This window comes from Procambarus clarkii, chromosome 8 (genome assembly GCF_040958095.1).
Source record: "Procambarus clarkii isolate CNS0578487 chromosome 8, FALCON_Pclarkii_2.0, whole genome shotgun sequence".
Lineage (NCBI taxonomy): Eukaryota > Metazoa > Arthropoda > Malacostraca > Decapoda > Cambaridae > Procambarus > Procambarus clarkii.
Genome location: NC_091157.1, coordinates 37,420,314 through 37,436,671, shown reverse-complemented (window position 1 = coordinate 37,436,671; position 16,358 = coordinate 37,420,314).

Here is a 16,358-nt window from a genome sequence, read left to right as displayed (position 1 = left end):
CAATGGTGTCTGAGGCCGGCTTTAACCACAGCAACCAATGGTGTCTGAGGCCGGCTTTAACCACAGCAACCAATGGTGTCTGAGGCCGGCTTTAACCACAGCAGCCAATGGTGTCTGAGGCCGGCTTTAACCACAGCAACCAATGGTGTCTGAGGCTGGCTTTAACCACAGGAATCAGTGGTGTCTGAGGTCGGCCTTAATCACAGGAAGCAGTTGGGTTCTCTTGTAGGTTAGGAGAGAACATTTTACTTTGACCGTTTTCTGGACGTTGGGAAACCTTAGGAGGACGGGCTGGTCTGAGGGCGCCCTGGTCACGGGAACTAGAGACGTCTGAAAATTTCCCAGCTTAAGTGTAAATCACCGCAGTGAACGGCACCACAGCGTACAGTAAAACAGTTACAGTGCAACAGTGTACATTGCAGACAACAGCAGTGTACAGTGTAGCAATTACAAAACAGTGTGCAGTGCATTAGTGCACATTGACGGATAATTACCAAACTAGTAAATTCAATCCTGAAATATATTGATTTATTTAGTGGCATTTATGACAGAGTTTGATCACAAGGACTTCAAACTGGCACAAGTCGTCTGAATCACAGTTGTCGGCAGCTGCTAATGCCAGGAAATCGTTGTAATAAAGTAACGAAATACAAAAGCATCTGTATGCCACAAATAAGCTTTAACTAATTCATCACAGGTGCTTTCTGAAGCTTCGTTCCTCGAAGGTGGTAAACAGTGGCATGACCTTAAAGGTGCTGCAAGAGAATGTGTTGAACCCAAGTAACCAACAGCCGAAGTAACCAACAAAGACCATAAAGTGCTCCAGAGACGCCTCATTCAAGAGACCGTTAACTGTAGAAGAGCCGGATGGACAGCACAGAGGAGCCGGATGGATAATACACACCGAAAACTGTAAAACATGAGGCAATCGTGAAGGCCGGATAGCGGTGGTCACTCGTTACTTAAGACTCACTTGACCTCAGTTGACTTGACACTCACTTGACCTTGATAAAGGTAATACACCTTTCTACCATGAGGTGTATATATAGCTTTGTTCCTCAAAGGTGGTAAACATATATATATATATATATATATATATATATATATATATATATATATATATATATATATATATATATATATATATATATATATATATATATATATATATATATATATATATATATATATATATATATATATATATATATATATATCTTCAGAAGGTCCTTCTGAAGATGTATTTAATATACGAAAGTACTTAATTAAGGAAATTCCTGTTTCATATATATATATATATATATATATATATATATATATATATATATATATATATATATATATATATATATATATATATATATATGTATATCACGAAAATAAACACGTGATTAAGAATGTGACAATGTCAGACCACGGAGGAAAAATGAAACAGGAATTTCCTTAAGTACTTTCGTATATTAAATACATCTTCAGAAGGTGATATATGGTGATAGACCTTCTGAAGATGTATTTAATATACGAAAGTACTTAAGGAAATTCCTGTTTCATTTTTCCTCCGTGGTCTGACATTGTCATATATATATATATATATATATATATATATATATATATATATATATATATATATATATATATATATATATATATATATATATATATATATATATATATATATATATATATATATATATATATATATATATATATATATATATATATATATATGTCGTACCTAATAGCCAGAACGCACTTCTCAGCCTACTATGCAAGGCCCGATTTACCTATTAAACCAAGTTTTCCTGAATTAATATATTTTCTCTAATTTTTTTGTTATGATATGATAAAGCTAACCATTTCATTATATATGAGGTCAATTTGTTTTTATTGGAGTTAAAATTCACGTAGATATATGACCGAACCTAACCAACCTTACCTAACCTAACCTAACCTATCTTTATAGGTTAGGTTAGGTTAGGTAGCCGAAAAAGTTAGGTTAGGTTAGGTAGGTTAGGTAGTCGAAAAACAATTATTTCATGAAAACTTGGCTTATTAGGCAAATCGGGCCTTGCATAGTAGGCTGAGAAGTGCGTTCTGGCTACTAGGTACGACATATATATATATATATATATATATATATATATATATATATATATATATATATATATATATATATATATATATATGTCGTACCTAATAGCCAGAACGCACTTCTCAGCCTACTATTCAAGGCCCGATTTGCCTAATAAGCCAAGTTTTCATGAATTAATGTTTTTTCGTCTACCTAACCTACCTAACCTAACCTAACCTAGCTTTTTTTGGCTACCTAACCTAACCTTACCTATAAATATAGGTTAGGTTAGGTTAGGTAGGGTTGGTTAGGTTCGGTCATATATCTACGTTAATTTTAACTCCAATAAAAAAAAATTGACCTCATACATAGAGAAAAGGGTTGCTTTATCATTTCATTAGAAAAAAATTATAGTAAATGTATTAATTCAGGAAAACTTGGCTTATTAGGCAAATCGGGCCTTGAATAGTAGGCTGAAAAGTGAGTTCTGGCTACTAGGTACGACATATATATATATATATATATATATATATATATATATATATATGTCGTACCTAGTAGCCAGAACGCACTTCTCAGCCTACTATGCAAGGCCCGATTTGCCTAATAAGCCAAGTTTTCATGAATTAATTGTTTTTCGACTACCTAACCTACCTAACCTAACCTAACCTAACTTTTTCAGCTACCTAACCTAACCGAACCTATAAAGATAGGTTAGGTTAGGTTAGGTAGGGTTGGTTAGGTTCGGTCATATATCTACGTTAACTTTAACTCCAATAAAAATTTTCTTACCTCATGCATAATGAAATGGGTAGCTTTATCATTTCATAAGAAAAAAAATAGAGAAAATATAATAATTCAGGAAAACTTGGCTTATTAGGCAAATCGGGCCTTGCATAGTAGGCAAAAAAGTGCGTTCTGGCTACTAAGTACGACATATATATATATATATATATATATATATATATGTCGTACCTAGTAGCCAGAAAGCACTTCTCAGCCTACTATGCAAGGACCGATTTGCCTAAAAAGCCACGTTTTCATGAATTAATTGTTTTTCGACTACCTAACCTACCTAACCTAATCTAACCTAACTTTTTCGGCTACCTAACCTAACCTAGCCTATAAAGATAGGTTAGGTTAGGTTAGGTAGGGTTGGTTAGGTTCGGTCATATATCTACGTTAATTTTAACTCCAATAAAAAAAAAATTGACCTCATACATAATGAAATGGGTAGCTTTATCATTTCATAAGAAAAAAATTAGAGAAAATATATAATTTCAGGAAAACTTGGCTTATTAGGCAAATCGGGCCTTGCATATATATATATATATATATATATATATATATATATATATATATATATATATATATATATATATATATATATATATATATATATATATATATAACTTATATATATATATAAGTTTTCATGAATTAATGTTTTTTCGACTACCTAACCTACCTAACCTAACCTAACCTAACTTTTCCTGCTACCTAACCTAACCTAACCTATAAAGATAGGTTAGATTAGGTTAGATAGGGTTGGTTGGGTTCGGCCATATTTCTACGTTAATTTTAACTCCAATAAAAAGAAATTGACCTCATACATAATGAAATGGGTAGCTTTATCATTTCATAAGAAAAAAATTTGAGAAAATATATTATTTCAGGAAAACTTGGCTTATTAGGCAAATCGGGCCTTGCATAGTAGGCTGAGAAGTGTGTTCTGGCTACTAGGTACGACATATATATATATATATATATATATATATATATGTATATATATATATGACAATGTCAGACCACGGAGGAAAAATGAAACAGGAAATTTCCTTAAGTACTTTCGTATATTAAATACATCTTCAGAAGGTCATTTTACAGATCGAGTGATGGGTATAAATAGGCAGGAGAGAGTGGTGAAGTAAGGTGAGGTACAATACTTGGACAACGCAGAAGGCCCATTGGCCCATCAGATGCACCCAATTGGCCCATCCGATGTAGCCCAATGGCCCATCTGATACAGCAGACATACAAGCATAATGCATAGGTAATTATAACATAAAGAGGTAAATATATACAATAAATTAGTGAGACAAATGTTTTTCAATGATTCTACTTAAATCGCCCTTTAGCTGATCTATTAGAAATGGATCTAAGTTATATAGACCACTGCTAATATTCAAATTACTTTCTTTGGTGATCTGTATCAAAGCGGATTCAATTATGTTTCTGTTATAGGTGCTTTTACAATTTGTTATTGAAGACGCACTCTCCCAATCAATTTGGTGAGCTTTTTCTGACAAATGCACAAACAAAGCATTAGATAATTGGCCATGTCTTACAGAGTATTTATGTTGCGATATTCTACATTTTAAATCTTTAGATGTTTGCCCGACATAGAACTTATTACATTCTTTACAAGGTATTTTATAAATGACGCAATTATCACTACGAGGGCTGTTCCTTACTAATAGCTTACCAACAGTGTTTTCGTAGCTAAACATTACATCTATATTAAAAAGTTTCAAGGCCTTGACAATATTCTCAAACCCAGAGAAATATGGTAAACATAACACATTCTTTGGGCGAATCCTTTCACTGCATACATTATTATAATATGTACGACGAGCTTTGTTACGACAAACTTCCAAAAAATTCAGTGGGTAACAAAGCTTAAGACCAATCGAATCAATATTCTTAAATTCTTCGTCTAAGAATTCTGGACTCACAACTCGAAGAGCTCTTAAATACATTGAAGAAAAAATTGACTTTTTTACATTGTATTTATGCCCTGAAAAATAATGAACATAAGATAAATTGTTCGTAGGTTTTCTGTAAACACTAAACTTTAATGAAGAGTTTTCCCTATGAATAAGCACATCTAAGAATGGCAAACATTTATCAATTTCAGTCTCCATAGTAAATTTTATGGAGGTGACTTGGTCATTAAGTTTGGCTACAAATTCGTCTGTGTTTACATCTGAAGGCCAAATACACAAGATATCATCAACATATCTAAACCAAGGAATGATTCCAGGAGTTATATTTGAAACAAATTTCTTTTCAAAGAATTCCATGTACAGGTTTGAGAGCAATGGCGATAGAGGATTCCCCATTGCCATTCCAAAAGTCTGTAAATAATACTCATTATTAAAGGTAAATTTACATTCTTTAATGCACAACTTAACAAGACTGACAATAATATCAGCAGAAAGAGGTAAGTCATGGCTCATTAGTTCACGAGCAAGATAATCGAGAATATCATCGACCGGTACCTTTGTGAACAAAGAACAAACGTCAAAACTGATTAACTTTACATCAGGAGTGACAGGAACACTATTCAATTTGTTAACTAAATCAAGAGAATTTGTCAAATGAGAAGAGGAGATAGTTCCTAACAAAGGGGACAAGATTTTGGTAAGCCATTTGGAGAGTTTGTAAGAAATGGATCCCAAAGAACTGATGATAGGTCTCATGGGATTGTTAGGCTTATGCGTCTTGACAAGACCATATAGATATGGTAATGAAGGTGATGAAGTAGTAAATTGATTAAGAAGATCTTTATGTTTACTTAACAACTTCCTCAAGCTACTATTGAAGAACTTGATGATGTCCTCAAGAGGATTTTTCCTAAGCTTAGTGTACGTTGAAGAATCTAGGAGGAGATCATTCATTTTCGAAATATATTCCTCCTTGTTTAAAATAACAATAGTGCTGGATTTATCAGCCTTTGTTATATGAATGGAAGGATCGGCTCTTAACTCCTGTAAGCTTCGTCTGAATCTTTCGGGAAAATTGTTTGTTTGGGGCGTCAACATTGAACCATAAACAATACCTTTAACCAGGTTTAGGTTTTGTGAAGACAGAGAGTTATGTTTTTCAAGCTGTAACAATGAACTAGCAATTTTAACTGCAGAAGGTTGATTTGAAATGGCAAAAGACATACCATAACCCAAAGCAGTAACCACATTTTCACTTATCGTTTTGGACGACAGATTCAACACGTTGTTAGGATTAGATTTCTTGTTCCAATCACTATTTTTAATCAAACTTTCTAACTTGCGCTTAAGAATTTTCTGTAACTGATTAATTTTTCCGCGTAAGTCACTATATATTTCATCCATCAGAAGATTTTTCCAGTCCAAAGGTATTGCGTGATGAAAGTTTCTTTTTGCTGTATCCAGGCTTTTGAAAACAGAACGTTCCTTTGATTTTGTAACTTCAATGTGTGTAACTTCAGTCTTGTTAACTTCAACTTCAGTCTTGTTAAGTTGTGCATTAAAGAATGTAAATTTACCTTTAATAATGAGTATTATTTACAGACTTTTGGAATGGCAATGGGGAATCCTCTATCGCCATTGCTCTCAAACCTGTACATGGAATTCTTTGAAAAGAAATTTGTTTCAAATATAACTCCTGGAATCATTCCTTGGTTTAGATATGTTGATGATATCTTGTGTATTTGGCCTTCAGATGTAAACACAGACGAATTTGTAGCCAAACTTAATGACCAAGTCACCTCCATAAAATTTACTATGGAGACTGAAATTGATAAATGTTTGCCATTCTTAGATGTGCTTATTCATAGGGAAAACTCTTCATTAAAGTTTAGTGTTTACAGAAAACCTACGAACAATTTATCTTATGTTCATTATTTTTCAGGGCATAAATACAATGTAAAAAAGTCAATTTTTTCTTCAATGTATTTAAGAGCTCTTCGAGTTGTGAGTCCAGAATTCTTAGACGAAGAATTTAAGAATATTGATTCGATTGGTCTTAAGCTTTGTTACCCACTGAATTTTTTGGAAGTTTGTCGTAACAAAGCTCGTCGTACATATTATAATAATGTATGCAGTGAAAGGATTCGCCCAAAGAATGTGTTATGTTTACCATATTTCTCTGGGTTTGAGAATATTGTCAAGGCCTTGAAACTTTTTAATATAGATGTAATGTTTAGCTACGAAAACACTGTTGGTAAGCTATTAGTAAGGAACAGCCCTCGTAGTGATAATTGCGTCATTTATAAAATACCTTGTAAAGAATGTAATAAGTTCTATGTCGGGCAAACATCTAAAGATTTAAAATGTAGAATATCGCAACATAAATACTCTGTAAGACATGGCCAATTATCTAATGCTTTGTTTGTGCATTTGTCAGAAAAAGCTCACCAAATTGATTGGGAGAGTGCGTCTTCAATAACAAATTGTAAAAGCACCTATAACAGAAACATAATTGAATCCGCTTTGATACAGATCACCAAAGAAAGTAATTTGAATATTAGCAGTGGTCTATATAACTTAGATCCATTTCTAATAGATCAGCTAAAGGGCGATTTAAGTAGAATCATTGAAAAACATTTGTCTCACTAATTTATTGTATATATTTACCTCTTTATGTTATAATTACCTATGCATTATGCTTGTATGTCTGCTGTATCAGATGGGCCATTGGGCTACATCGGATGGGCCAATTGGGTGCATCTGATGGGCCAATGGGCCTTCTGCGTTGTCCAAGTATTGTACCTCACCTTACTTCACCACTCTCTCCTGCCTATTTATACCCATCACTCGATCTGTAAAATGACCTTCTGAAGATGTATTTAATATACGAAAGTACTTAAGGAAATTTCCTGTTTCATTTTTCCTCCGTGGTCTGACATTGTCACATTCTTAATCACGTGTTTATTTTCGTGATATACACACATATATATATATATATATATATATATATATATATATATATATATATATATATATATATATATATATATATATATATATATATATATATGCGAACAAGCCTGAACGGTCTCCAGGTATATATGCAACTGAAAACTCATACCCCAAAGTGACTCGAACCCATACTGCCAGAAGCATTGCAAGTGATGTACAGGATTGTCCTGGGGACCATTCAGGCTTGTTCACATTTGTGTTCCTCACGTGTGCCCCAAAGAATGAGGTGATTTGATAAAATGCTATTCCTTAAGATTACCATCCGAGTGCCGGCGAGGAAATGGTTCAAATAGCTTCGGCTATCACTTCCTTATGTCCGGTCGTGATGGTCAAGCGGATTAAAGTGTCCTGTAGATACCAGTTGCATTGCTCCTGGCAGTATGGGTTCGAGTCACTTCTGGGGTGTGAGTTTTCAGTCGCATATAGTCCTGGGGACCATTGAGGCTTGTTCGCATATATATATATATATATATATATATATATATATATATATATATATATATATATATATATATATATATATATATATATATATATATGTATGTGTGTATATATCGTTCTGTGCATTGAAGATGTGTTAAGACATTATCATGTGTGCAGAGGAATGTGTTGTGAAAGCCTCACTCACTGTTGTGTTGTGGAATAGGAGTCCATGTATTATTATGAGTACTTTGGGGCACATTGTTTTTAATGACAAAAGTATTCAGTTGATGTTTTTTCCAGAGTATGATAAACCTAATGAAAACATTTGTTCAAGAGATCATATTGTGTTTTGAAAAAGCTTTATGATCTTCAGTAATTGATGAGGCCAATTTGTTTGGTGAATTTAGTTTTGGAGTTCCGAAGTCTCACGCAAATTTCAGCCCCTTCACCGGACTGGAGACATTACGGTCTCGGAAAAGTCGCTCATCACCATCTAGACGAGTTTTGCCCGCCATTAGTAAAATCACTAATACACTCAAACAAAATGAGAAATGCTGCTGCGAGATGTTAATTAGAACTTATATGGTGAAGCATTTTTTAGTTTGATATTTCTCTTACTGTTTAAATATTGTGATCATAATTTCGGGTTAAAATACTTTGGATGCGACAAATCAAGATGTCATCCAGTTCGGTATAATTATCGGTAATTGAAACATAATTCTAAGGTACAAAACAATATGATGAGAGAAGGATAATAACCTCAGCGGAAGCCTCTGAGGCAGTATTTAGATACTCTGTCATGAAAAGCAATTTGCGGCTCTGTCGCAGCTGAGGAAGTAGTTCCCAGCTCACCAGGACAGCGTCAGGCAATATTAAACTTACCCGGATATAACATATTAAAGTTTAAAGCATTTTAGGGTCTTTATATATTGGCGTTATTAAACAGTGACACTTAGAAGATTACACATGAAATGGTGTAATTTACGATATACGACGGGATGACCATCCTAAAAACCTTCTGTTGCCTGTGGATCATATTGGGATACAATGACGCTGCTCTAGCGTATACAGCAACTCAATATTGAACACAAATTTACAAGCATTCATAATGTCTAAAATCTAGGACTAACATCACTAGTCCGATACGTTACGAAAACGGTTCCCAGTATTAACATGCATTGATACGGGCCAGCATACCTTGTGTGTGTTCAGTAGAGAGACGTATGTTGCCAGTTCTCGGGGGTAAGAAAGTGTCAGCCTCTATATCACAGAGACAAGTTTGCAACTATGTCTGTTTATCCACATGATGCAACGATAATCATGTAGACAAAACAAACAGCTATATTTTTTTACTGGCATGACTTCTGTAAGGATGAGGGATGCAGCAGAGAAAAAGGGAGGTTCAGACGCTGTGTTTACATGGCCAGTGAGCTGATCACAATGACGCTTGCGGGACCACTAGCTCATTCAGAACCCATTCTACACCCCTTCCTACAGGAGGTTGCAGTGGATCTGCGATTAAACGAAGCTCACAAACAGGGGCTTTTTTCCATAAATATAATAACCCACATTCATTCATCCTCCATAAAAGCACGACCAAGTCCACTGATCATAGGCAATAAGTCTTGCTACTTGTTCAACACATGTTTTATTTAAAGCAGTAACACTTTCTGTGGAGTTATGAGTAATTGAAGATTTTGTAGTATTGAGTAAAAAAGAAAGTTTCATTAGGTTGATTCATGCATGTATTTATAAGAATCCAAACACACACACACACACACACACACACACACACACACACACACACACACACACACACACACACACACACACACACACACACAGACAAAGTATCACCGTGGATACTTAAAGAGGCAGCGCAGGCTCTCAGCGTGCCTCTGGCAATGATCTTTAATGAGTCACTTATGTCGGGAGAATTGCCCAGTTGCTGGAAGGAGGCAAATGTCGTACCGATTTTCAAAAAAGGTGATAGGGAGGAGGCACTTAACTACAGACCCGTATCACTGACAAGCATCCCCTGCAAAATACTTGAAAGAATAATTAGGCTAAGACTTGTTGAACACCTGGAGAGCATTGGGTTTGTAAACAAGCACCAACATGGGTTCTGGACAGGGAAATCATGCCTAACAAACCTTTTAGGTTTGTTAACAGGCAGGCAGGAGTAAGCGGAAAGGCCCTAGTATGGGTGAAGAACTACCTAACAGGAAGGAGCCAGAGGGTAATGGTAAGGGGCGAAAAGTCGGACTGGCGAACAGTAACAAGTGGAGTACCTCAAGGATCGGTGCTGGGACCAATCCTCTTTCTAATTTACGTAAATGATATGTTTACAGGAGTGGAATCATACATGTCAATGTTTGCAGATGACGCAAAATTAATGAGAAGAGTTGTGACAGACGAGGATTGTAGGATCCTCCAAGAGGACTTAAACAAGCTGCAGAGATGGTCAGGGAAATGGCTACTGGAGTTTAACACCAGTAAATGTAAAGTTATGGAAATGGGATCAGGTGACAGGAGACCAAAGGGACAGTACACAATGAAGGGGAACAGCCTACCTGTAACGATTCGAGAAAGAGACCTGGGAGTGGATGTGACACCTAATCTAACTCCTGAGGCACATATAAATAGGATAACGACAGCAGCGTACTCTACACTGGCGAAAATTAGAACTTCATTCAGAAACCTAAATGAGGAAGCTTTTAGGGCACTTTACACTGCCTACGTGAGACCCGTCTTAGAGTATGCCGCGCCATCATGGAGCCCCCACCTGAAGAAACACATAAAGAAACTGGAGAAGGTTCAGAGGTTTGCGACGAGGCTTGTCCCAGAGTTACGAGGGATGGGATATGAAGAGCGGCTGAAGGAACTGAACCTAACGACACTAGAGAAAAGAAGGGAGAGAGGAGATATGATAGGGACATATAAAATACTCAGGGGAATTGATAAAGTGGAAATAGATGAAATGTTCACACGTAATAATAACAGAACGAGGGGACATGGGTGGAAACTGGAAACTCAGATGAGTCACAGAGATGTTAGGAAGTTTTCTTTTAGCGTGAGAGTAGTAGAAAAATGGAATGCACTTGGGGAACAGGTTGTGGAAGCAAATACTATTCATACTTTTAAAACTAGGTATGATAGGGAAATGGGACAGGAGTCATTGCTGTAAACAACCGATAGCTAGAAAGGCGGGATCCAAGAGTCAATGCTCGATCCTGCAAGCACATATAGGTGAGTACATATAGGTGAGTACACACACACACACACACACACACACACACACATTGGATAGGATAGGAAATTAAGGATAAGGGCAGAAGGATTCACTACAAACGACAAGGAAGTGTGTGAGGAACTGAATAAGAAATTCCAAGAGGTCTTCACCTTAGAACAAGGAGAAATCCCAGATATAAGAGAGGGAATAGCTAACCAGGAACCACTGGAAGAGTTTGAGATTACCAGCGGGGAAGTAAGGAAGTGTTTACTAGAATTGTATGTGACAAAGGCTATAGGCCCAGATGGAATCTCCCCTTGGATACTAAAGGAAGGAGCAGAAGAACTGTGCCTCCCGCTCTCCATGGTGTATAACAAATCACTGGCAACAGGGGAACTGCCAGAAATTTGGAAAGCAGCTAACGTAGTCCCGATATACAAGAAAGGGGATAGACAGGAGGCACTGAATTACAGACCAGTGTCCCTAACCTGCATACCATGCAAGATGATGGAGAAGATTGTGCGAAGAAAGCTAGTGGAGCACCTGGAGCGAAGGAACTTTGTAACACAGCATCAACATGGATTCAGGGATGGCAGGTCCTGCCTCACAGGGTTACTTGAATTCTACGACCAGGCAACAAAAATAAGGCAAGAAAGAGAAGGGTGGGCAGACTGCATATTTTTGGATTGTCAGAAAGCCTTTGATACAGTGCCACACAAGAGGCTAGTGAAAAAACTGGAGATGCAGGCTGGAGTGAAAGGGAAGGTACTCCGTTGGATACAGGAGTTCCTAAGTAACAGGAAACAACGAGTCAGTGTGAGGGGTGAGGTCTCGGAATAGCGAGACGTTACGAGTGGAGTACCGCAGGGGTCAGTCCTTGGACCTATACTGTTTCTGATATATGTAAATGATCTTCCAGAGGGTATAGAATCGTTTCTCTCAATGTTTGCCGATGATGCAAAAATTATGAGGAGGATTGAAACTGAGGACGATAGTAGGAGGCTACAAGATGATCTAGACAGACTGAGTGAATGGTCCAACAAATGGCTGTTGAAGTTCAACCCGAGTAAATGCAAAGTAATGAAACTAGGTGGTGGAAATAGGAGGCCAAACACAGGATACAGAATAGGAGATGAAGTACTTAATGAAACGAACAGAGAGAAAGATCTAGGAGTTGATATCACACCTAACCTGTCTCCTGAAGCCCACATAAAAAGAATAACGCCTGCATCATATGCGAGGCTGGCTAACATCAGAACAGCGTTCAGGAACCTGTGTAAGGAATCATTCAGAGTCTTGTTCACCACATATGTAAGACCAATCCTGGAGTATGCGGCCCCAGCGTGGAGCCCGTACCTTGTCAAGCACAAGACGAAGCTGGAAAAAGTCCAAAGGTATGCCACTAGACTAGTCGCAGAACTAAGAGGCATGAGTTACGAGGAAAGGCTGCGGGAAATGCACCTTTCGACACTGGAAGACAGAAGAGTAAGGGGAGGCATGATCACAACCTACAAAATCCTCAGAGGAATCGACCGGGTAAACAAGGATAAACTATTCAACACTGGTGGGACGCGAACAAGGGGACACAGGTGGAAACTGAGTACCCACATGAGCCACAGAGACGTTAGAAGGAACTTTTTCAGTGTCAGAGTAGTTAACGGATGGAATGCACTAGGCAATGATGTGGTGGAGGCTGATTCCATACACAGTTTTAAATGTAGATATGATAGAGCCCAGTAGGCTCAGGAATCTGTACACCAGTTGATTGACAGTTGAGGCGGGACCAAAGAGCCAAAGCTCAACCCCCGCAAGCACAAATAGGTGAGTACAAATAGGTGAGTACACAAGCTTCAGAATTGCTTTTAAATACATGGATGGCGATATACTAAAGAAATTGTTCACGACTTATGTTAGGCCAAAGCTAGAATATGCAGCGGTTGTGTGGTGCCCATATCTTAAGAAGCACATCAACAAACTGGAAAAGGTGCAAAGACATGCTACTAAGTGGCTCCCAGAACTGAAGGGCAAGATCTACGAAGAGAGGTTAGAGGCATTAAATATGCCAAAACTGGAAGACAGAAGAAAAAGAGGTGATATGATCACTACATACAATATAGTAACCGGAATTGATAAAATCGATAGGAAAGATTTCCTGAGACCTGGAACTTTAAGAACAAGAGGTCATAGATATAAACTAGCTAAACTCAGATGCTGAAGAAATATAAGAAAATTCACTTTCGCAAAGAGAGTGGTAGAGGGTTGGGACAAGTTAGGTGAGAAGGTGGTGGAGGCCAAGACCGTCAGTAGTTTCAAAGCGTTATATGACAAAGAGTGCTGGGAAGACGGGACACCACGAGCGTAGCTCTCATCCTGTAACTACACTTAGGTAATTACACTTAGGTAATTACACACACACACACACACACACACACACACACACACACACACAAACACACACAAACACATATACACTACACACACCAGAAATTTAAAAAATGTTTTGTCTGTGTGTACAAATATAAAATATATTTAATGTTTCAATAATATGTCTATAAAAAGGATATGCGAGGATATATACATTTGTATATATGTATACATATATATATATATATATATATATATATATATATATATATATATATATATATATATATATATATATATATATATATATATATATATATATATTTTGGGGGGTACCACCTCTGGTACAAGAGTAGGGACCCATAGCCTCGGAGAAGAAAATAAAGAGTACTCAGAGAAGACCTTGTGGATCCTCACTGAACACTTTGATATTTTTTTCTCCTACCACCCCTATTCTTTTGGTATGTGTGTATATATATCTAACTTTATTTGAAAATGTCATTACACAAAAAAAGTTACAACATTAGTTACCTACAGGGTACAAGGCTACTTGTCACAAGTTGTAGAGCTTCTGCAGCTCCTCAGATGGCGGGCAGGAACCATGGATGCAGTGAGCATTTCCTCTCTGAATTGCCACACTAAGGCGCTGAAAGAGAAATACATATATATATATATATATATATATATATATATATATATATATATATATATATATATATATATATATATATATATATATATATATATATATATATATATATATGTGTGTGTGTATATCACGAAAATAAACACGTGATATATATATATATGTATGTATGTATTTGTAATCTAAAATGAAAAACTAAACTTATTTTACAGTACTCCTTTACTTGTAATTTCCTGTCTAAATAGGTTTTCAAAAAGTCTTTAAATCAGCAATGGTTTTTCTAGAGTTGGTAGATAGTACGTGGTTTACAATATTATATATCCATTTCAATACCGGGTAGGATGAATATAAAATATTTTTATATTAGCTCCTTATAAATTACATATGAGGATGGTACCGAACCTAACTAACTATCCACAATATGTATTATATTGTAAATAATAAAATTTGTGCTACAGTTTTTCAGTCATGCATCTGGTTCATGAAACTTTTATCACACACAATAAAATGCTTTTATGTCTTGAGTATATGTGTAATTCCTTAACTCCTTTTAAGTAGCGATATGTATGTATATATATATATATATATATATATATATATATATATATATATATATATATATATATATATATATATATATATATATATATATATATATATATATATATATATATATATATATATATATTGTGACGGTAACGCGTTGGTGTTCGGCTGTTCAAAAGCTAGGGGTATGGCCTCGTCACATATAGAAACAAAAAATAGAAAATCTGGAACTTCGTCTGTGGTAAGGTAATGAGAAGACACACAAAACACAAGTAAATTTAACAATGAAATTTTAATTACGTTAGAAAAGCAAAACATGAATAAAATGGACATACAAATTCGTATAATAAAATCAATCAATCAAAATAATAAGAATAATCAAATGACAAAATGAAAAGTTACGTTAAGACAAGTGAGTAATAACAAGTGAACAATATACAATCAAATAAGAGGTGCAGGAATATTGGCTTTAAGCTATCACCTCTCTTAGTACACGTAAGCCACAGCTTAGTCTACCAACGAGACGTGTTAACCTGATGAAAGCACTGGATATTCTGAGGACTGAGGTCGTGGTGGCCCCAGACATCAAGTAGTGTGGTGGGTGGAGTGCAGTTGCAACTGGACCCGCAGCCAATCAGCGATGAGCAGGCGACAAGACAGGTAGTTTGGTGGTTCGAGGTGGAGCAGGTGTTCCTGGCTGCATACGTTTTGCGCTTCTGGCAAAACTTGGTGTTGTTGTCGTTGTTGGATATTTCTTCCATATTAGTTGTATAGGGATTTATATCTACGTATTTTGGAGGGAAGAGCAGGCTCAATCTCTTGAAGGAGATTATCGTCACAACTCTCCCCCGAAGCCTGCGTTTCTGGAAGAAGTACGTCGTTATGTGGTGGAGTAATAGATGGAGTCGCTTCTACTTCATAAACTCTGGAGAGGGCATCGGCTATGATGTTGTCAGAACCCTTGATATAGCGGATCTCCAGGTTGAAATCTTGTAAATACAAAGCCCATCGTAGAAGACGCTGGTTAGTGAATTGGGCTTGATGTAGGAAGCGGAGAGGGTTGTGGTCTGAGAAGACGGTTGTAGACCTGGCGCCTTGTAGGTACGGAGCGAAGTGTTGGAGGTTCAGGACGATGGATAGTAGCTCCTTTTCAATAGTGCTGTAGTTCCTCTGGTGTGGTTTCAATTTGTAGCTGTAGTAGCTGACAGGTAGAACCTCCTCGCCTCGTTGTTGCATCAGGACACCACCAACGCCGGTACCACTGGCGTCGACATGAAGGACGAAGGGCTTGGTGATATCTGGTGAGGCGAGAATGGGATTAGAACAGAGGAGGAATTT